General features: G+C 42.4%; 1 protein-coding gene across 9 annotated transcripts in view; it reads right to left on the bottom strand.

Moving 5' to 3' along the window:
• The window catches only part of RHOBTB1 (Rho related BTB domain containing 1), a 69,170-nt gene extending 46,391 nt beyond the window's left edge, over nt 1–22,779 (bottom strand). For 2 of the 9 annotated variants that reach the window (XR_014253550.1, XM_082425533.1), the window contains exons 1-2: nt 21,912–22,270; nt 19,810–19,860 (exon numbers count right to left, since the gene is read on the bottom strand). The gene's annotated coding sequence lies outside the window, so the exon portion shown is untranslated. Of the gene's footprint in view, nt 1–1,724; nt 2,175–19,809; nt 19,861–20,832; nt 20,976–21,911; nt 22,271–22,638 lie in introns of those variants that run through there. The other 7 variants (XR_014253551.1, XM_082425528.1, XM_082425529.1 and 4 more) reach the window with 6 other exon arrangements.
• Nucleotides 22,780–23,324: the final 545 nt, after the last annotated feature.

Here is a 23,324-nt window from a genome sequence, read left to right as displayed (position 1 = left end):
ATGTGGTGAATGTGACGCTATGTGAGTTCCGGAATGAAGGCCTCCACAGGCCCTGCAGCTCCACCTTCATGCTACTGGAGCAACGTCAAGGCCATCATCTGAGGCCCACCCAGCAGAAGATGAGGATTCAGTGAGGAAAACCGAGGCAGTCCGGCCGATGGCCATCACCAAATGCCACATACTGTGAGGCCATCTTGAATCTTCTAGGGCGGTCAACCCTCCAGCTGAAAGTTGTTTTATGAGTGAACTGGCTGAAACCAGCTGAGAAATCACCTAGCCAACCTACAGAATCATAAGAAATAATAAACTGTTGCTTTAAGCCACCAAGTTTCGGGGTGGTTTGTTACGCAGCGATAGCTAACTGAAACATACACATTATTCTTTAGGAAAATCTCCAGAACCTCGACTCCTCCATTAAAAAATATATACATTTCCATATCAGATTATAGGCCCCTCTTGGATGATCTTTTCTACCTAGGGTTGATGAATCATGCCAACTCTTATCTACACTGTCACCCTCAACTTCTTGTACTGCATTGTGCAGTAGGCAAAATAATGGTCCCTCAAAGATGTCCATGTTCTAATCTCTGGGACCTGTGCATATGTTCTGTTACATGGCATGCGGGAATTAGGTAGCAAATGGGACTGAGGTTGCTAGCCAGCTGACTTTACTATAAAGAGATTATCCCAGATTATCTGAGTAGGCCCAGTGTAATCACAAGAGTCCTTTACATGTGGAAGAAGGAGGCAGAAGGTCAGAGTCGGAGAGAAATAAAGGACGACTTTGAAGATAGAGGGAAGGGCCCTAAACCAAGAAATGCAGGTAACCTCTGGGAGCTGGGACAGGTAGGAAAGCAGATTCTCCCCTGGGGCCTCCAGCAGGAACACAGCCTGCCAACACCTTGATTTTTACCCCGGTGAGACCCGTTTCAGACTTCTGACCTCCAGAACTATAAGATAATAAATCTGTTGGTTTAAGACATTTAACTTTGGGTAACTTGTTACAGCAGCAGCAGGAAACTAACACAGCTTGCTTTAGCCACACAAAATGGCTTTCATATTCTAAACATTGGGGACTTCCCTGGTGGTCCAGGGATTAAGACTCCGCAGTCCCCATGCAGGGGGCGCACGTTCCATCCCTGGTCGGGGAGCTAAGATCCCACGTGCTGCACGGCGTGGCCAATAAAAAAAAAATTCTAAACGCTGTGTGTACCTCCACAATTCTTCATCCGCCTGGTGAATTCTATTCATTCCCTAAAATGTTATTCAGATAATACCTCGTCTAAAAAGCTTTCCTAATTGCCCCACCTCCCCACAGACTAAATTACTTGCTCCTCTGTACCAATAAACGGTTTTAGGAGAAGCAATTGAAAACATAAATACTCTCTTTCTCTTCCTCTCTCTCACACTCATTTTTTCTTATATTAGCAAATCACTGAATGGTGGTCTGTGACCTTTTAATTCTTTTCCCTGTGGCTGTAACTTCAAAGTGCCCGTCTTGTGCACTGAATGAATCATTAGCTGTGTCTGGGGTACTACTATATACGGAAGTGCTTGGAATATATGAGCATACAATGCCCCTCTTCTATAAAGCTCTGTCATGGGTCCCTAATATACTCGTGGGCAAACCATGGGCAAAACAGTGATGGAGTCTAACATGACCCTAGCTGCCCTAGGCTCCTTTTCAAAGCATTTTCCTTCCTGTGGTGGTTCCCCACACCCACCTTCCGTCCTTGAGATAATGGCCTTTGTGCTGTCCTGTTCTTCTCTTAAGAAACAGGTTCTCAGGACGTCTCAGGCATGTTCGCTTCCTCAATAACACGACAGCTAGGTGACCATCAGAGCCTTGTCTCCATAACTGAATAATTCAGAGGCACCGTGGTTTATAAAACTCTAGATGTTCCTGCTTGTTCCAGGCAGGTGCACATTAGGATAGGGCCACTATTTGAATTCAGGTAAGGGTGCAAATCTCTTCTAACACTAGAAATTCAGATATTAGAGAGGGTGAGCAAGGGAAGATTTATCACTTGTCTAAGATGCCTCACTAAGCATCTCCTAGTTCCTCCGCATCACCCCACTCTCGGAATATGCCGCCTCTTACTGTCACTTTTTCCATATCTTTTGTTATATTTGCTACTGCAGTCAAGACCGGGTGAGCAGTCTGCTTAAAGACAGAAATCTAAGGTCCATAGAGGGGCCTTTGTACTTTAAGCTCCATTCAGCTGTTATTAACAGTTTGAACAGGGCTATTGCACAGCCACTAAACTTTCTTGTCCTTTAGAAAAGCATATACTCTGAACTTTAAGAAATAATTTAACTTGGTCATTAAAAATACTAGTGGAACAAATTTCAGCGTCTCTGAAGAGTTAACTTTGAAAGAAAAACTGAGAATTTTATATTACTGGCAGGAACAAAAGGGAAATGTTAAGAGTTGCATAATAACTATAGCCAACAGCCAAGTTTCAACTGTGCAGATTTCATTATCCTGAGCTCTTAATCACCAGTCCTAGTCAGGCAGGAGCTGCCTTATGCATTATATAAACATCTCAGCTGGAATGGAGAATGGGTCCAGACCTGGGAAAAGAGACAGTCAGGGCTGGGCTGGGCTGGGCTGGGCTGGGCTGGGCTTTCCTAAATCAAAACTTCACCGAAATATATCTCCAGGATAAAACTGCCTTTCATCATTCAAAGCAACAATATTTTTTCAATTGAAAGTTGTGATCAAAACAAAAAAGAGATTAAGTAACAGAAAGAGCACTGCAGAGAAGTCCAGGAATACAGATAATACAGAGATACATTTAGAAACAGTCACTCATTCTCAGCAGAGCCCTGTAAAGACCTACACCAGATCACGTTCCTTCATTTTTTAAAACTCAGTGTCAGTGGGGAAGGTGGGCCAGGATTAGAAATAGACTTCTTCTTCTATCTATCCACTGCCCTTAATAAATTCTGTCTCAGTGAAAAAATAAACAACAAATCGCAAACAGCTTAAAAGGTGCATACAAATTCCAGGGTAGGTTTCAAAACCACCATAAGTAAAGTGTGTGCTACATGCCTACAAACATGCCATGTAACCTCGCCTTTGATGTTGGTTATGCCATTATTTCTACTCAAATGCCCTTTCTCGTGCCCCTGGTCCATTCGCTGAAATAGTTCTTAGGACTCGGGCTGTCATAGTTAACAGAAATAGAGGCTGCACTTAGTGAGGGCCAGGCCTACAGGTAGACAGCAGCAGACAGGCCAGGGGTGGTGCTGGCCCTCAGGGACCCTCACAGTCAGGTGCGGAGACACCACTAAACCCGGGGACATAACTGTACATTTGATAAGCTCCCTGAGGAAGAACGAAAGGCGTTATGAGAGGAAATGATGGGTGGGGGGTCTCCACGGGGAGGCTCCATTTCCCTGCTCTCTGAAGAATGAGAAGGGCCCCGTCACGAGATGGGAACGAAGCAGGTGGGAAAAAGCTCAAGTGTAGGGAACTGGGGCAAGAGAGGGCTGCAAGGCAGGCAGGGGCCGGGTCATACACGGCCTTTTAGGCCACGGTCAGGAGTTTGGATGTTATTCTCAATGAAGTGAGAAGCCACTGAGGCATTTTCAGCAGAGAAGTAACAGGTTCTGATTTGCTTTTTTTAAAGGATCATTGGTTTCACCGAGACTGCCATGTGGAGAGCATGTGGGGGGGGGGGGATTCTCAGTGGTGGCCGAGGCCCAGCTAGGAAGCTCCTAAGTTCTCCGGGAGGGAAAGGGTGGAGGCTGGGACCAGGGTGGAATCAGCAGAGATGGAGCAAAGCAGACAGATTCAAGTTCATTTTGGAACGAGATGCACTTAGCACATTCTCCCTTTATCCTGTCTCCTAGGGTATTTATCAAATTCTTGTTTTGTAATATTCACAGTTAGGCTTATATGTATCTCATTTCCACCTCATCAAGATTATGCACTTTTGACAACAGAGACTGTTATTCACCTTTAAATCCTCAGATCTTTTCATGGTGCCTTGGCCGTATGTGGCTTGCCGTAAATATCTGTTCGGTTGCATACACAAGCACAGTCACTCCACCTTCCTTAGGAAAACTTCCACCTGGGGCTGGCAGAGACCTGGCACTTGGCTGTCTCTGGTGACTGATCATTAAGCCCATGGCCTCGAAAGCTGCGGCATGTTGCCAAGCCTGCAGAGGAACACGTTGAGGGACATCTGTGTGGCCCATGGTGAGAGCTGTCTCTGACAGATGGCAGTGCACCAGCCATGGCTCCCCCAGCAGGAAGAGCATCAGTAACCATGGGAACCACCACGGACCAAGGTCCAGGCCCCTCCACCAAACGGGAAGGCAGGGGGCAGGGAGGAGCCCCGATATAGGCAGATAAGAGTGGCTTCGGGCTGGATCTGATTTAGAAAAATGAAGGATTGTGGTCTTTCACTGTGCTCTAGTGCCTATAGCCAATTTATGAATCTTGATAATATTTCTGTATAAGGGACGTATAAAGTTCTCATCCACTTTTAGACTTTGACATCCTAATGCAAGGGATTCCCAACTCTATTCACTGCTTGGCTGAAAAAGAAGAGGAAAAGGGAGGCATGTGTATCCACTACATAGGGAGATAGATTCATAACTGATATGAACATGAGTCTGGAAGACAGAGTTCAGTCTATGCCTAAAGGAACCACATCACAAAAGGCAATTAGCTGGACTTAAGGCAAGTTAGCCATGAAAGCACAGATGCCTTGGATCCCCCCTCTACCCATGTCTCACTAAAATTAACCTTATTCTGTACAGATAGCAGACTCCAAAACAGTACCAGAAACTAAGGATAAGAAGTATCCATTCACCAGAAACTGAAAAGATCTCCGCCCGATTCACTTCCATGGAGCCAAATGAGAAGGTCACTCTTTTCCACGGGGAAAAGAGTTGGCCTGGAGGGAAGCAGGAGGCTCTTTGCCACAGATGCCTGTGATCTGGAGTGATGCGAGCTGGACCCACTGGGACAGGGTGGAAAGAGGAGATTGTGGAGCCTCTGCAGAGCCATTATGAAACCGGCAGGCTGCCGTCACTGCCCCTTCCCGAGGCTGGGCCGGGCAGACAGCACCGCGCGTGGGGGAGACTGGTTTTTGCTTCCTTCGGCCAGCTCCACCAGGCTGTTTCAGCTTTGACGCTGCAAACAGAAGTGACTGAGCTTGTGATGTTGACGCCAGAGGGAGTGGGCTGAGGGGGTACAAGGCTGGATGTCGGTATATCCTCCGTGGTGACACTCCTCACGTTAGTCCTTATCTCACCCTCCTAAGTTCTCTCAACCCAAAGTGAGTATCTTTGCTTGTCCGCTGGGGACCAGGTGGGTTCCTGGATCTCTACAGAGCCCTGCCTTGGTCCCTGAAAGCCTAAGGTGATTCCAAGCATTTGGAATGTAAATATACTTCAATCCTTGGCCAGCATAAATCCTTTTTTATATGGATGGACTAAACAGTGACCATTCAACATATGGTCTATTAAAAGCCCGGACACAAAAAAATACATGCACCCCAATGTTCACTGCAGCACTATTTACAATAGCCAGGACATGGAAGCAACCTAAATGTCCATCAATGGAGGAATGGATAAAGAAGATGTGGTACATATACACAACGGAATACTACTCAGCCATAGAAAAGAATGAAATAGTGACATTTCCAGCGACATGGATGGACCTAGAGATTCTCATACTGAATGCAGTAAGTCAAACAGAGAAAGACAAATATCATATGATATTGCTTATATGTGGAATCTAAAAAAAATGGTACAAATGAACCTATTTACAAAACAGAAATAGAGTCACAGATGTAGAAAATAAACTTATGGTTACCAAAGGGGAAAGTGGGGGGAAGGATAAATTGGGGGATTGGGATTGACATATACACACTACTATATACAAAATAGATAACTAATAAGAACCTACTGTATAGCACAGGGAACTCTACTCAGTACTCTGTAAGGACCTATATGGGAAAAGAATCTAAAAAAGTGGAGGGACTTCCCTGGTGGCGCAGTGGTTAAGAATCTGCCTGCCAATGCAGGGGACACGGGTTCGATCCTTGGTCCGGGAAGATCCCACATGCCGCGGAGCAACTAAGCCCATGTGCCACAACTTCTGAGCCTGCGCTCTAGAGCCCGCAAGCCACAGCTACTGAGCCCACATGCTGCAACTACTGAAGCCCGTGCGCCTAGAGCCTGTGCTCCGCAACAAGAGAAGCCACTGCAATGAGAAGCCCGGGCACTGCAAATAGAGAAAGCCTGAGCATAGCAAAGAAGACACAATGCAGCCAAAAAAAAAAAAAAAGAGTGGATATATGTATGTGGATAACTGATTCACTTTTCTATACAGCAGAAACTAACACAACATTGTAAATCAACTATACTCCAATTAAAATTAATTAAAAAAAGAAAAGTACAAGCAATTAGCTAAAGACATAGAGAAAATTCTTCTACTGAAGTAGATATGCTCTAAGAAACATAAGAAAAAAAATCCTATCCATGTACTTGATCACGCAAAAGAAGATAATGCAGGTATACTAACAGCAGATGAGGCTGTAAGTAGGCAACAGAACATGGTAAGTAAAGGCCATGTATAAATGGAATATGAGTCAGCCAAATTCAAAACCATACTGGCAACAGTCAATAGCAGCCTTGAAAATTGAGTAAAATGAAGTCGTGAGGTAGAGGCCAAACATGAGAAACTCTAAATATAGAAGGCAGGCCATCTGAAAATGATGTAGTGGAAGATATCAGGTAAGAGGCTAACTGTTGAAAAGCAATCCCATAGATAGTAGGGCTCTTGAAGAAATAAGGTTGCAAAATGTGATTTAATAGAACAAATTTTTCCCAGTACTAAAAGGAGGATGTAGTGGGGAGAAAAAGAAGGAGAAGAAGATAAGAAGACTCCAAAGCTATACATTTTTCAGCAAAAAATAGTTGTATAATAATCCTGTAAGTATCTTAGCAAAACATCTAAAACTAATGGCGAAAACATTTCTATCAAGAAATAGTAATACAGATGACCATATACTTCACCAATACATTATTTTAATGCAATAGAAACCACAGAGCTTTCGAAGAAAAAGGATATAATAACAAATTTGTGAATCAGGTCAAATTAATATTGGTGTGACAACCAATATTGTCAGGCAATATTGTCAGGCAACATAAAGTTATTTTTGGATATTAAAGACTCAGGGGGTGGGACTTCCCTGGTGGTCTAGTAAAGAATCCGCCTTCCGAAGCAGGGGACGTGGGTTCGATCCCTGGTCGGGGAACTAAGATCCCACATGCCACATGCCGCAGGACAACTAAGCCCACGCGCCACAACTACTGAGCCCGCGTGCCTCAACTAGAGAGAGAAAACCCACATGCCACAACTAGAGAGAAGACTGCACGCTGCAACGAAAGATCCCGCGTACCGCAACTAAGACCCAACGCAGACCAAAAAAAAAAAGTCATCTGCATTACTTAAAAAAAAAAAAAAAAAGACTCAGGGGGCAAAAACTCAAATGTCTTTAAGGAATTAAACTGCTCAAAGATACTTGCCCAAACACCCAGAGATAATTAAAAATGAAAAAAATAGGCATTTCAGTTTCAAAAAACTGTGGAAACCAAAACCAGTCGAGAATATGAGACCAACCTACAGTTTCTTAGCCTTTGGTTTCAAATTTATATAGAAAAATTATCTGTAAAAGATAATTAGAAGGTAAAAAAGGGCAATTCATAGTAGAAGCATAGCAGTAATAATGACCCTTCATAGATTAAAAGGCATGTAATAAAAAGGAAGACAAATTTTATAAGTAAAAAGAGAAGTTAATGCAAATAACTGACATGAGATGAATAATCAGAATCGCCATCATATGAAGAAAGCAAAAATGAAATACAACACACGGATGGCTTGAATAGCATAAAAAGTGGGATTAAGTTAATAGATAACCCACATTTAAAAAAAATCTATAAGAGAGTGCTTTCTTTTCAAGTGTTCTTGGCACATTTATAAAAGTTGACTATATATAGACTGATCATAAAGACAAATATCCTTCAAAACATAAGTTATAGCAACCAAATTCTCTAGCCATAAAGAAATAAATGAAAAAGTTAAGAGGAAAGGGTTTATGACAGCAACCAAGAAACTCAACCACTTGGAAATTTGAAAAATACCCATCTAAGGAAATAACTTTATAAATGGAAAATGTTTTAAAAGGAAATATATTTATCACATCTTTATTAAGAGTAAGGAAAAATTGCAAACCACCTGTCTATGATAAGTCGGGGGATAATTATGTAAGGTACTTGGTATGTGATCTTGGGCAAATTACTTTATCTTTCTAAGCCTCTATTTCCTTATCTGTAAACTGGGGCTAATGATTTCCCTCAATGGTTGTTGTGAAGATGAAATTAGATAATGCTTGTAAAATATTTTAATCACTATGCCAGCCATCAAGAGAACATTCAGTAACTCTGATCTGTTAAGATTATCATTATTTAAAATTATGTTTACATTGAGTTTGCAGTAACTGAGAGAAGTGCTAATGTATCACTACGGAGGGGAAAGTGCAGGAGAGTCATCTGAAATATAGTTGACGAAAACTACATAAAATGAATACGTGTAACTGGAATAAAATCAAGCCTCCTTGTTCTCTCCCTCTAAGTACCACCTTACCACTGTGACACATCTAAGAGGGACAAAAATGTGACTTTTAGAAAGCCTTGAAAACAATACAGGTATTGAAGAATAGAGAGATGTGGTTCACATAATGTATCAGGCATCTTGCAACGAAACTTCTAAAAAGTCTCTTTGGGATGTTTCCCTGAAGAGTTCTGCCTCCATGGCAACTGCTCAAACCTGTCTTTTTGCCTCTCGGGCCCCTAGAGCTTTTCCCTTCAGGTGTTGCTTCATCCCCTCTCACGGGGCTGGCCATTGCTCTCTGCCTCTCTCACGTGCATTCCCCTCAGCCAACGAATGGACGTTCCTTGGGGACCCGCCCTTTGTTTGGAGCAGAAGAGATGGGTGGGTTTTGATAAGTGAATACTTAAAATTTAATAAATTGTGCCCTTGCCATCTAAAGGGCAACGATACCAGTCTCCCCCTCCTGCAACAATACATGGCAAATAAATTGGAAGGAAGTACACTAAACAGATGCCAGTGATTGTGGCTGGATCATGGGGCTGTAACTTGTTGCCAGTTTTCTACTTTCCTGTAGTTTCCAAATTTTCTACAGTGAAAATATATTACCTCTTTTTGGTAAACTGAGATAAAATTCACATGCCATAAAACTCACCCTTTTAAAGTGTGCAATTCAGGGTTTTTTTTTTTTTTATTATATTCACAAAGTTGTACACCTATTCCCACTATCTAATTCTAGAACATTTTCATCATCCCTAAAAGAAACCTTGTGCCCATTAGCAGACATTCTCATTCCCTCCTCCCTCCAGCTCTGGAAACCATTACTTTACTTTCTGTTGCTATGGATTTTCCTACTCTGGACATTTCTTACAAATGGAACCATACAAGAGATGGCCTTTTGTGTCTGTCTTCTTCTACTTAGCATAATGTTTTCAAGTTCATCCATGTTGTAGCATGTATTAGTACTTCATTCCTTTTTATTGGCTGAATAATATTCTTAGATGTATTACTTCTATAATGGGAAAACTATTTTAAAAAAAGTAATGAGTACATAAGCATAAGCCTTAATTGTTAATTCTACTAAGAGTACACTGGTACACTCCAGTAATAATAAAAAATGAGTTTTGATGATACATAAATTGTTTTTCAAAACCATGTATTTAAAAAGCATAGTGAGCCTATTACACCTGTTTTTTTCTGACTCAACCTCTCAACTAAAAAGAACATAGGAACCTAAATGATATCTTGCTGAATATCAGACATAGCAATTGAGCCAAAAGAGACAGCTGTGGACAACCAGGATACTTAATATACGATTCTATCTCAAAGAGATGAAAAATTCTTGGCTTTTAAATTTTGAGTGTTTAAAGGGAATACTTATGGTAACGAAAATGAGCAATTTTAAGAAATTGTTGGGAACTTAGCCCATGAACTATTCTGTGGCAATCAATTGTAGTTAAGATTTTTTTAAGTTTGATAAATGTAGTACAATCAGCTTTGTATTCATTAAGAAAAAAAGTTCCAAATTCGTTTGTATGCCTGTTGTGTATTTGTATACCTGCAAATCACAAACACATAAATATTGTTGCACACTCAGTGCATGAATTTAATGTTATAATCTTTACTTGGAAAGGCAGATTCTACATATTCTCAGTTATAAGGGAGATAGTTCGATCAAAGCTGACTGCAGCTAGCTCATATTACGGAAGGGTTCAGTCAAAAATCAAATTCTGTAAATGAGTGACTTACCCAGGACATAAAATTTGAAGCGGTTCAGACATACTGAGGATGCAGTGGGGTGGTGACCAGAAGTGGGGTTCTTGATCTAGGTGTTGGTTACAGACGTATGTTCCGTTTGCAAAAATTCATCAAACTGTACACTTGTGATCTAGACACATTTCTCTATGCATGTTATACTTCAATATCCTTTTTTAAAGTCAAAAATATATATAAAGCAACAAAGGACACTATACATTGTTTTTGGAGGGCCTGTAGTCCTCATGTGGGTGAGCCTTAGCTAAGGGCTGGATCAGGAAGCTTTGTCAAGAATTGATAATTAAAATATTGGCCAAGTCTTTAAAGAGATGTCAAAGCGCTCGTTTGAGAAAGCTCATATCAAGTCTGCAGACTAGATGCCCTTAAAAATCCATCCTTGTATAGAGAAGTCTCTATAGTCCTCTGTCATAAATTGTTCATTCCAAGTATTCTCTAAAGATGTCACTTGGGTTAGCGTCTGTAGCACCAGAAAGACCCCCTGCTGCGAAACCTTCAGATATGATGACAATCAAACAATTGCATTTAATCATTTATGAGACTATAACATGTCGGTTAGGATTAGCTTATGCTCTCATTCAGGCAAATGAAGAAAACTTTTCTCCCACCACCACCTGCCCCCCAGGATTTCTTAGCAATGTTAGACCATAAACCCAAAAATGCTGGTGGACAAACACCTTAAAAATCTCTTATTTTATTCGAGGTTATTGGCTGCCAGCAATGTGTGGATTCTAGCTAGTATTTTCAGGCCATGTTCTTATACCCTCCAACTCTAGGTAGGAATTATTACATGAAAGATTGTACATTATTTAAAAGCAGGATGAGGCACTGTTTGTGGGAGTGGAAGATGGTATCATTATTTTGGAGTGCCGCTGGCACTCAAAAGACTTTAAAATGTCCATAACTTTCATCCAGTTATAAGACTTTACTCCTAAAAAAATATTGAGGATTACAAAAAGATTCCATTAAAGGAGTGTTCATCATATTACTGTGGAAACAAAATATTGGAAACAATTTTAGAAATCCAACCACAGGGGAGGGATTTTTAAAAAGTGTCCATATAATGGGAGAGTATACAGCAGTTAAAAATATGTTATAGGAGTACATTTATTGTTTTCGTTAGAGGTTCATGAGTAACACCATTCCTTAAAAATCACGTACCTAAAAAAATTTATGTACCTAAATATACACAAAAATATTTGGGATAGAGATACATTAAAATATTAATGCCAACTGGGATTATAACTGATTTAATTTTTCTTTTTTTCTTACCTACATACATATTCCATCTTTTCTATAATGAACATGTATTATTTTATAACAAAGACATTTTACAAAAAAGTGAGGGTGGGGAGGTAGGAAAACCAGGGACTCTGGTATTTATGTGTGTGGGAATACATTCTTTCTTCATTATGTGGAATTAGTGTCTATTCTTCACTTTTTCTCTGCATATCATGAAAGCTGTAAGTGATGTGCCTTTCATATGGCAGGAAACAGCCTTGCTGCTGTTGGCGCCTTTCTTTCCATTCTGAGCACCATCCTACTCCATCGACAGCATCATCTTGGAGCTCCTGGTCATTCAGCTCCCTTGACTTCTATCAAAGGAACTAATATCTCAATAGGCCCAAAGACACAAATTACACAGCCACTCAGCCTAGAACAATGCAGCAAGGCTACACCAGCTGCACCCTAGGTGTAGAACAAGCCCACGGGAACACCTCCTTCTGTACTCTTTCCAGATCAAGTCATGAGACTTTGAGAGATGTCAGTTCTCGTGTCAGAAGAGAGTCCCTGGTCTACTTCAAACAAATCAATTTTTAAAAAATTTAGAATCGGAAATATTCCAAAGGTTTGCTGTTGATTTTTGTTTGATACACACAAAGGGAAACAATTTCCCTTCCTTGAATCCTCTTTCCAGGAGCCTTAACGATCGGCTGCCAAATTTAGCCTTGGCTCCATCTCCACCATGTCTAATATTCCTCCATGCTATTGATGTGAGGCCAAATCTCATCCCTATTTAGAGTGCACAAGAGCAGATGTCTTGACGAAAGGGGGTGTTGGTGAACCTAAATTGAAAAGAGCCAGGAGAACATGCTGTAATGAATGGAAGCACACAGCTTCATGGCTTAAGGTGTTAAAAGTACATTCACACGAAAGAAGCAATAGCTTTGGTCACATCATATGAGAAATAAAAGACAGGAGGGGAAATTATAGAGAAGGCAGTCAAGAAATCAGCTGCTCATTCGAATCACTGGGGGAATTTGTTTTGTTTCAAATACTGCTGCCTGCACAAGAATGTCCTTGGTAGCACTATTCGTAATAGCCAGCAACTGGAAACAAACCATCGACAGTATGATGGATATAGAAATAATAAATTGAGGCCTGTTCACACAATGGAATATTATACAGCACTAAAAATGGATGAACTGGGACTTCCCTGCCGGTCCAGTGGGTAAGACTCCACGTTCCCAATGCAGGGGCCCGGGCTCGATCCCTGGACGGGGAACTAGATCCCACATGTATGCCGCAACTAAGAGCCCGCATGCCGCAACAAAGATCCCACGTGCCGCAACTAAGACCTGGTGCAGCCAAATAAATAAATAAAATAAAAATTTAAAAAAAGATAAAATTGAAGAGTTTCTTTAAAAAACAATGGATGAACTACTGCTGCATACATTATAATGAATCTTCCAAACATAATATTGAGGGGAAGAGGCCAGACACAAAAGAGATTGCATTTATATAAAAGTTCACAACCAGGCAGAACTAATTCCTGGTATTAGAAGTCAAGGCAGTGGTTGCCTCGATTGGGTAGTGATTGAATAGGGGCTTAAGAAGGGATTCTGGGTGCTGGTGATGTTCTGTTTCTATATTTAGGTGTTGGTTAGATTAGGTGAAGGTGTGTGGTCAGTTTGTGATAATTCTTTAAGTTATATACTTATGATTTGTGTATTTTTCTTTAAATAAGATACAGTTCAATAAAAATGTTTTAAAAATTCAGATTCCTGGGCCCTAACATGAATTTACTAAAACCGTAGGTTATAAATTCCTGGGGGTATTCCAGGGTATAGCAAAGGTTGAGAATCACTGGGACCAGATGGTCCATATCCAGTGGCATGCTGGAGCCAGCCTCTACTAGGCCACGAACCAACTGTTAAGTTTTCAGGACTTTTGTAAGCCTGTTAAAATAGGGTCAGTATTGAAAATTAAAGTAGATAAAGTTTCAGTTAAATAAAGTATACTAAAAACAAAGGTACTAAATACTCAGAACTCACCCTTTGTATTTATTTTACTGTTATCTATATTTTGAGGTTATTTATGCAAATTTTATCGCTATGGTGGAAATGCTAGATAACGGTGTGCTACTGTACCCTCTCTTTCCAACTCCAGCTCAGTCACAATGGTGGCTTCAAATTGGCCATGATGGGAGTATTTATACCAGTGAAATTGGCAACCGCTTCACATCAGGGCTTGCTTTATTGTTCTGTTGATTGTCTTGACTTAAGAAAATGATTTTAAAATGTTAATAATGCAGATTAAGCTTAAAAGTGGGTAATATGTTTAGCTGTTACATTATGAATAGTACATTTAAGGAAATATCTTTATAGTATTTAAAAGCTATTATCTGGTTCAGCAAAGAAGTCATTCATATCTTTGATGAATGCGTACAGTTCTGACATATGTCTTTGTTATTTCACTTTTATCTTACTCATTAACATAAAGGAAAATATCAGCCAACGTTTATATGGGAATTACACTCATCAGTTGTACCACAGGTCAGTTCTCAAAAACCAACAAGTGTTTTGTGAGACCCAATTAGCTAGCTAGATGGAATTCACAACAAAGAGTATTCTTTATTTTATTTTTTTATTTATAAATTGTACGCTTTATTTATTATTTATTTTATTTTTATTTATAAATTGTATGCTACACACATCCTTTGTCAGTAAAATTTATAATCAACTTATGTATGCACATAAATGCATTCCTTTTTTCCCCAGAGTGCTGGTTGATTTACCAGCATATCCCTTTCATGACTTTCATAAGATTCCATGACTCTCTATTATAATTTAAGAAAGAAGCAAACAAAATAAGATGGGAGCCTTACAGCCTCCAAGGCATGAGTTTCAGCGTAAGATAGAGTAATGACTATACTTTAGAGAGTATAGTATATTTCACTACTCAAAATGTGGTCCTCAGACCAGTGGCACCGGCATCAGTGAGGAGCCCCTGGGAAACACATCATCTCAGGTCTCATCCTAGAACTTCCGAATCAGAATCCGCTTTTTATCGAGATGCCCAGGTGATGTGTATGTACATTAAAGTTTGAGAAGCACTGCTTTAAAAATAAACTTCTTAGTATGAACTGAAACTTATATAACCGATTTGAGACTAGTAACAGTCTAGCAGGTGGTGATCTGTAAGCATCTCGCACCAGCTGAGCCATAGCACTGGGGAAAACAACTAATTGCTACACCTAAGCCTGAAGAAAAGGACATACATCTTGCCATTTGTCACATTTGTCAAATACTGAAAAGGAAAACTGAGCCACTAGGAAAATAAAGGCTATTCTAGGCCACTTGGATTATTAATGTCAAAAAGGGGGGAAAAGTACAAGTAAGAAGATAATCGTATCAGTAGCTTTCCTGCATGTATAGGATGAATAGGACACATTGCCAAAGGCTTGGTTCCTAAAACCCAAAGCAGGGCAGCAAGTGCCACATGACAAAGCGTGGCAGCTGGATAGAGGAGTGTGATGAAACACTTCCCAGAGATGTAATTTAGGCCAGGGTAGCTATCAAGTGCTGCGGGTGAAAGGGGGAAATTGTAGTGCTTATGTTTTTCCCAATCAATAAAGCAGTCAGCAACCCAGGGCAAAGAGAAAAGACAGGGCCAATGCACAGGAAAGATTCAATACTAGAGTTAATTGAAATGATGGGAGGAAACTCTCACATGTTTTGAAATTGAAAGCAAAAATATTTTACTGGCAACACTATTCTCTGGAAATATTTCTTAGTTATTTGGCTGAAAACATAGTGGATGCTTTGAGATGCAAAGGTCTATGTGGAAAACACGTTAGATACTTAAACAGTGTCTGGAAGGAAATGAGAGCCACAAATCTTCAAGAGGAGCTTGGTATTAGTCTGAGGCAGAAACCGAAGCAATAAAGTAATTCAAGTAAACCCTGGTAACCCTAGAGCATGAAGAAGACAAATGTAATTGTACCCAGGTGTGCCCACGCCACTGGTACTGAGACACAACTGGGCCCATTTTCACCCAAGAAAAAAGGTCACTATAATCATCCCTTGCAATATCAGACTTCAAATGACTGAAGAACATTTAGCAGCAAAATGACATGAATGCCCTTATGTGTTATAACATCTTCCCTTAAGATACTTTAGCAAGGCTAGGAAGAGAACTCACCCTTAATGAGCACCTACTATCTGTTTTACATGCGTGATTTCATAGCATCCGCATAATCCTCTGACAGAGGTGATACTGTTAGCATTTTACAGATGAGCAAAATAAGGTTCAAAGAAGTATGTCACCCACATCACATAGTTAATAAAAAGCCAGAACTCCACAGACAAAATTAAAAAGCTCCATACTTGATGAAAACAGGTATCTCAACAAAGACAGCTTGGAAGGGATCAAGAGTATGGAGCCGTTATGTTTTGAATACGAGGCAAGACTGGTCTATATTGGTGTCAGTGAAGATAAGTGAGGCTTCTCCTAGTACCCACCTTATCTTTACATTGCTGGAATCCTCTTATCACCCATTTCTGGATGTATATTAGGTTTCAGATGTGTTTCAAACTTGATAGCTGTAATTTGGGCTAAGTTGGAGGCTTCAGAAGACTTGGCACGTTTCAGGCAGTGTTATGTAATAGAATTGAGCCCTGGGCTGGGCCTTGGAAACCTGGGTTCAGTTCCAGCTGTGCCACTTATAAACTGTAAGAGTGGTGAGTTACATTGCTTCTCTGGGTGGCAGATTTCTTTCACCTACATGAGGTTGGATTAAGTATCCTTAAGAACCTTTCCGGGTCCATGATTCAACCCTCCATGACTCAACTGCTTAACAACTGTGACTTCCATCAAAATATATTAGAAATGACCTGAAGAGTTAACAAGTCTGTCCAGACAAGACTGCTGTGTGGTTCAAGTTACCAAATATAAAACAAAAAACAACAACAACAAAAAAAACAAAATTCAAAAAACCCTACAAGAATAATTACTTAACTCCTGTACTCTACCATCTGCGAGAATAACCTGGAATTTAATGTTTTTAAAGTGTTTTTCCCCCCCAGGATATATTTAAAACAAATATATATTCAAGTTCTTAGACAGATCTGGGTACAAATCCAAGCTCTACCTCCAATTAGTTCTCTGACTTAACATATCTGAGTTTCCCTTAGGCTTCTGTAAAATTGGAATTAATAATGAATATTAGCTGTAATGCAGTCAAGTGTCTGGCATCTAGTAGGAGCATACTAAGTACTGGTTATTGTTATTCCAGTGGTCATTAGGGGTCTGGACTACCACTGGGTAACAATTCAAAGGAAATTTCTCCACGGAGGGATGGAGCCTGAGACTGTACCTCATTAGCACTGGGAACTTGCCATTAATCTATGTCTATGCAATAACAAACTCAGGTGCAGAGTGGAGAAATGTAATCATGCTTCTTCTGGACCTACTGGCATCTATCTCTTTCTTTCTTTGTAAAATCTTCTAATTCACCCTTAGCGGATAAAACCTTATAAGAGAAATGTTGATGTATTTGACAGGACAGCTGGAGGGAGTGTCTGAAGACAGGAGTGTCCTGGGACATCTGGAAAGAGTGCCTGTCAGACCCACATTTCATTTTAGTGGCTTTTTTTTTTTTGCCTATTTCCCAGTTTCTGCCCAATGCGCACAAAGAACAAAAGATTCTAGGAGAAGGTGACCTTACTTTGTTTATAAGCCCCACCAAAAAAAACAAACAATTTTGATGCTGACATATCAATAATCAATCCATACACATCCCATCCGTTTGAGTGACTGCTTCTTGCCCTTCCTGCCAAAGCTCTCCCTTTCCCCATCCCCTCCCCCAGCACTCAAACACTCTCCCACCCCCTCCCCCTTTCTACATGCACCACACTTTTTGTGACTTATTTTTCCTTCCCTGTCCAAATTTTGTTTTGGTGTTGCCAGGTTGGCGGGAAGACTGGGTGAACAAAAGATGAACACAAGAACCAGATTCAAATTGCCTGTACTCTTTGAACCCTAGCCTTCACGTAATGAGGTTGAACTGCCTGTTTTCTAAAAGGAAGACCAATAGAAAGGTTAAAGAAAAAATTCCTGTTTTCTACAGGTAAATTTCCTGAGCAAAAAAACATAGTAAAGTGTCAAATATTTCCAGGCATGTTTTAAGATAAGTCAAGCGTATTAACCAAAGCCTCTGAAGTTCAAAAAAGCAAACAAATGATTGCTAATTAACTTACTACTAGAGATACCATGCTCATTCTGAAGCTTCTTTTGGTGCTAACATTATATGATTCAGAGTATAATTTTACTTTTTAAGTAATTATAGGTTTATAGTTGTTATATGGATAATTTACGACATACCATTGTCATAGCTAAGCAAATATCAGTTGATAATGAGGCCTTAACCTGTAATGGGATCTTCCCAGTCTAACAGTGCTCTTATGACCTATTTTGTAATGATACACTATATAACAACTTTTACAGGACAAAGGTGTAATAGGACAGCTTATAACAACCCCTTAAATGCTTAAAAGTATCCCTTAACTAATTAAGCTTTTAGGGTTATTAGCTTGAGTTGGGGTTTTTCAGTACATTAAAAAAGATGATATAGTAAAGCTTTCTCTAGTAATTTATTCCCCATTTTATTTTTTATTATCCCTTTATATAATACTCTCTGAGAAGGATTAACAACTGTTACAAATTATTCTACAAAAAGTAGGAGGGGAGTATGAAAGGGGGGAAGGAGATGGTTGTCAACCCCGGCAAAAACTGAAAATGTCCTGCTTAATCTTTAAATACTGGCCATTTTCAGGACTTTAGTTGGTATTTAACTATTAGGTATCCAAATCTATCTACGTGGCACATATCAGACAAACTGAGGTTTCAGAAGGAATCCAGTATGCCAAATTGTAATGCTTTCTCGTTGATGCTGTGAAGATTCAGACAGCTCACAATTTTGTTTCAATGCTTTTGAAGCAATAACACCTTGAGTTTGAGATACTGTAATTTAGCAGTTCTAAATGAATGCATGTCTCCCTCTTGGTTTGAAATTCTACATTCTGTCTTTCTTCAATCTCTCACCCTTTTATTATCTATCCTGACAAAAATGTGCTTGGAAATTTTTTTCCATGCATACATGGAATTGCAAAGTAGTCCCACAGGGTGGAAAATGCTGAACTTCTCGTAAATGTACCATTGACCCTCAGTTCAAACTTCTGGCATGTATGATCTTGATTTATTTTCTCACTTTTACTACATGAATGTTTAATATCTTGTCTTTTAAATCTGTTTGTGAGATCCTTAAAACCAGAGACCCCATGGTAAAAACTTTCTTAAATTTTTGACAGGGCCATGCCAGAAAGTACATATGAATACTTAATATTTTGCTGTTTTACAATACTTAAGAGAATGGAATTTATTCTTTTGTAACAGCTGTGCCACTTAATGTTACTACATAAGCTGTAATTACCAAGTTATCTTAGGCAAGTCGCTTAACCTTTCGTGGTCCCAGTTTCTCTACTGGAGATAAGATTTTTCCAATTAGAGAATTTAGGTTTTGGAGTAAGACAGCACTTGAAAAAAAATATTATTTCTTCCATTTACTAGAGAAGCAGGAATTGAACCTATTACCTAACCTCTCTGAACTTTCAATTCCTCACCTGTCCTTTGGTGACCAAGGGAGTAGTTACACCTAACAGGGATTTTTTTGATGCAGATTGAGAACATAGTATAAAGAATGCGGCACGTTACCTGAACTTTGGTTCATGCTCAAAAATGTCAGGTATTATTGTATCAATTTTCTTTCAGCTTTAGAGCGCTAAGATTAGCATAGATGTAAAATCTTAGTTATCAAGCACCCAAATCCCCAGTATCTTCAGCTATTTTGGCACCACTTGGATTCCCCCCAAAGTGCAAATGAAAAGTCTTATAAAGAATAAACTGATTCAAGGCCCATTTTAGTACCATTTTGCTCACAGGGTAACTAGAATAATTTTAATAATCACTGAAATTGTGATATTCATAATTGAGTCAATAAAAACATGACAAAGACAAACCGTTTTAAGACAAATGACTAAGAAAGTTGTTCTGAAATGCATGCTCAGAATTAGACACAGGATGTCAGCAATTTATGGTCATGGGTTTGCTGAAAGAACACTGACCTGGCTTGCTGGAAGTGAAGAACAGAACACCCCGCTCACAGCTGGACTTACCTACACAAAAGAGAGAAATACTTTATAAATCTTGCTGCTTGCTAGGAGCACATGGGGAGCCACTGACATTTTTAACATACATTGTTTTCCTTTTTTCCCCCCCAAAGGGCAGAATCTGCTTTACTTTTGCCAAGTGTCAGTGTTAAAATGGCATTTCTTGGGGTCATATACATCCTGAAATAGCTAGGTTAACTTTCTGCAGCATTTCTGAAAGTCTGTTTCTGAGCCTTTGGGGATGATACAGAGAAAAGCACTTAACCACAAACTCAGGAATAGGAACAAGGAAAACCTCACAGGCATTTAACAATATGGAAGTCAACGAAGTGGACATGCTATTCCTCCAAAATAGCATTTTTTTGACCATATTATCATAAGTGAAAGTCCAAATGATTCTGGTTTTTACTATTTGATTACATTTGTATAGTTAATAAGTTACGCTGTTGTGCCAGTGACCTCGAGCTACCTATGTTTCTATTTCCACCTCTTTGATCACACGTAGCCCCTATGTACTCAAATTTACGCTCCTCTCAAAACAACAATCAACGGGGCAAGCTAAGAGTACTATGATTTCATTGCTTCCGACTGAGTTTTCCAAGTCTTCCACGCTGGGATGAACAAGTTAAATCCCCTTCCCACGAATACGTCCAAATACAATCCAGGCATCTCAGGGGAAACTCAGTTGAATAATAATTTGCTGCCCACTTCACCTGCGGAGCGGTGTGTAGACATTATTTACATTGAAAAGAGCTTGTGTTTCTTTTCTAGCAATCAGTGACCCTCTTGGGCATCTACAAAGTTACCGGAAATGAAATATAATTCCAAATTTCTGAAGAGTGTTTTTAAACAAACTTATCTGTATGTTTAGAAAAGCCTAGCGTTTGCTGAAATCAAACACACACAGCCTATTGGCTATTTATATCTGCTGATAGTGAGAGCACAGTTATACAGAGATGAAAACTACTGATAACATACTTCTGCAGCTCCGAGAGGATCCACAGTACGGTGTAGAACATGCAGCACTGCCCCGGTTGGTGGTGGGGAGCCCCAAACTAGTGAAACCTCAAGCTGAGCGTCTGGCTGGGGTTCAACAGAGCTGCGTGAACAGCACGGGTTGGGGGAAGTTCAAAGTCAAGGCGACTCCTCTGGTCTTAACTTCCTAGGTCTTCCTAGGTCTGGGTGCCTTTCCCCGCCCCCAACCCCAGCAAACGTGTGCAGCCAGCTCGAAAGGCACAGCTCGTGTGCTGACGTGCAAAACCAAGTCAGAACCCTGCGCCTGGCGCTCCCCTCTAACTTTCTGGCTTGTCCAAGTCTAAATATTGACAGTGCACCTCGGTTGAGATGTTTGATACTGCTGAGGGTAGAAACGGCAGACCAACAGTAGGATCGGGTGGTCCATTTTTATACAGTTGGGCCTTCCTTCCACTTCGTCTTCTGTCGTAGGGGTTGGATTCCCTGTCTGCACATCCCCACCCCCCGTTTTTCTCCCCGAAAGCTGAGCGCGCAGGGACAAGGTAAGGTGTTTTGCCAGCCCCTCATGGCAGCTCCTACTGTTGTCACAGCAACTCACAACAGACTCCGTGGACACCGACTGGTGGTGGGGAGCGCCGAACTCTGGGCTGACCGGTCAGGGGGCGTGCAAGCGCCCAAGGGGCTCGGGTATCCCCCTCCCCACCACCGTCCTTCCAAGGAAAAGAGCCCTCTGGTCTGCGCGGCCCCCCGCCCCCGCGCCGTCCCGGCGCAGCCCGCCTGCTAAGGGTGCCTGTTGTGCATTTTCTCAGCCCCAAGTTAGGGGTGCGGCTGGACGGGCGCTCCTAGGAATCTCTTCTGCTTGCCTCTGATGGCGGGGCTCCCGGCCTCGCGAGAGAGGCGAGGGCGGCTCCCAGAGCAGCTCGGTGCCACGACTCTCGCTCGGGACGCTGCCCGCCGCGTGGCGCGCGGCCCGGGGCTCCCACAGGCCACCCGCCGGGGCCGGGGCGGGTGGAGGGGGGCTCCGCGGCGGCCGCTCGGAGAAGAAGTTTCACAGCATAGCGCACTCACGACACAGAACCTACCCTGAAGCCGAGCGAGACGCCAGCTCTCTCCGCCTTCAAGGGCTGGGGGAGCGGGGGGGCGAGGGGGGCGCTGGCCCCCGCCACTCAGCAGCAGCCACGGCTGCGCGCGGTCGCGGGTGTGCGGGGCCCCTGCGCGCGGCGCGCCGCCCGCCGCCCAACTTTGCACAAAGGCAGCATGGCACTGCCTCGCCTCCCGGGCTCGCCCGGCGCCGCGGCCGCTCTTCCCGGTGCCGGGCCGGAGGGGCTCGCCCCTTTCCGCCGCCGCCCCCCAGCCCTCCCCTTTTCCTCCCGCCCCCACCCGGCTCTCAGGCTGGCTGGCCGGCCGGGCGGAATAGAGCGCTCGGCACCCAGCTCTGCCGCCTTGGCGGCCGCCGCTCGCTCCGTGACGTTAGCAGCCTTCGCGGCTATTTATAGCCACACGGTTGGATTTCATTCATGAAACCTGGGCCTGGTGTGTCTGCGCTGGGGCGCGGGTTGCAAAGGTGCCTCCGCTTGACGCGGACCCGGGGGGCCCGGGCTCGGAGGCAGACTGCCCGGGGGCTGGCGTGCGCAGTGCCTGGCGGACCCCAGCCCCGCTCGCTAGCGGCCAGGCGGGGAGGGGCAGAACTACCAGGCCCCCCCCCCCCACTCCACCCCACCCCGTCCTCTGTCCCCAACACTCCACCCATTCCCTTACAACTGCTGGCCCTTTGTCCCAGGCTCCGGAAAAGTAAGTTGGGCCACTAACCGGCTGGGCAGCATGGTTTTCTTCCCCCCAGGAGCTGACCGGCCGCGGACTCCGAGGGAGGACATGGGCTTTTGTTTCAAAACCGAGCCCAGCTGCTGACTAAGGGCTGCGTTAGCCCAGCCTCCTCCTCCCCTGGGCGCTGCACGTGTTGGCCGGCTCCCTGCTCTGGGTTACCTTCCTCTGTGACTTGGCTCGTGGGGGTCCCCGCAGGGGGCGGTAAGGTCACACGGGCTGCACCCGCACGCCCCCGACCCGAGTAAGTAGGCGATTTACAACCGCCTACAAATGGCTGAGTGAGGAAGTGAAATTGACTTCTGGCCGCTCGTGGGTTGTCAGAATTCTTGGATGCCCACGACAGTCCATCCTTCCTCGTGAACTCTTTCTTACTCTTCCAGGCCGACTTTGAGCTTTTTTTTTTTTTATTATTATTTATTTATTTTTGGCTGTGTTGGGTCTTCGTTTCTGTGCGAGGGCTTTCTCCAGTTGCGGCAAGCGGGGGCCACTCTTCATCGCGGTGTGCGGGCCTCTCACTATCGTGGCCTCTCGTTGCGGAGCGCAGGCTCAGTAGTTGTGGCTCACGGGCCTAGTTGCTCCGCGGCATGTGGGATCTTCCCAGACCAGGGCTCGAACCCGTGTCCCCTGCATTGGCAAGCAGATTCTCAACCACTGGGCTACCAGCGAAGCCC

This window comes from Balaenoptera physalus, assembly GCF_965194825.1.
Source record: "Balaenoptera physalus genome assembly, chromosome: 14".
NCBI classification, from domain to species: Eukaryota; Metazoa; Chordata; class Mammalia; order Artiodactyla; family Balaenopteridae; genus Balaenoptera; species Balaenoptera physalus.
Note: the sequence above shows the minus strand (reverse complement) of the source record. Positions and strands in the feature narration are given on the sequence as shown.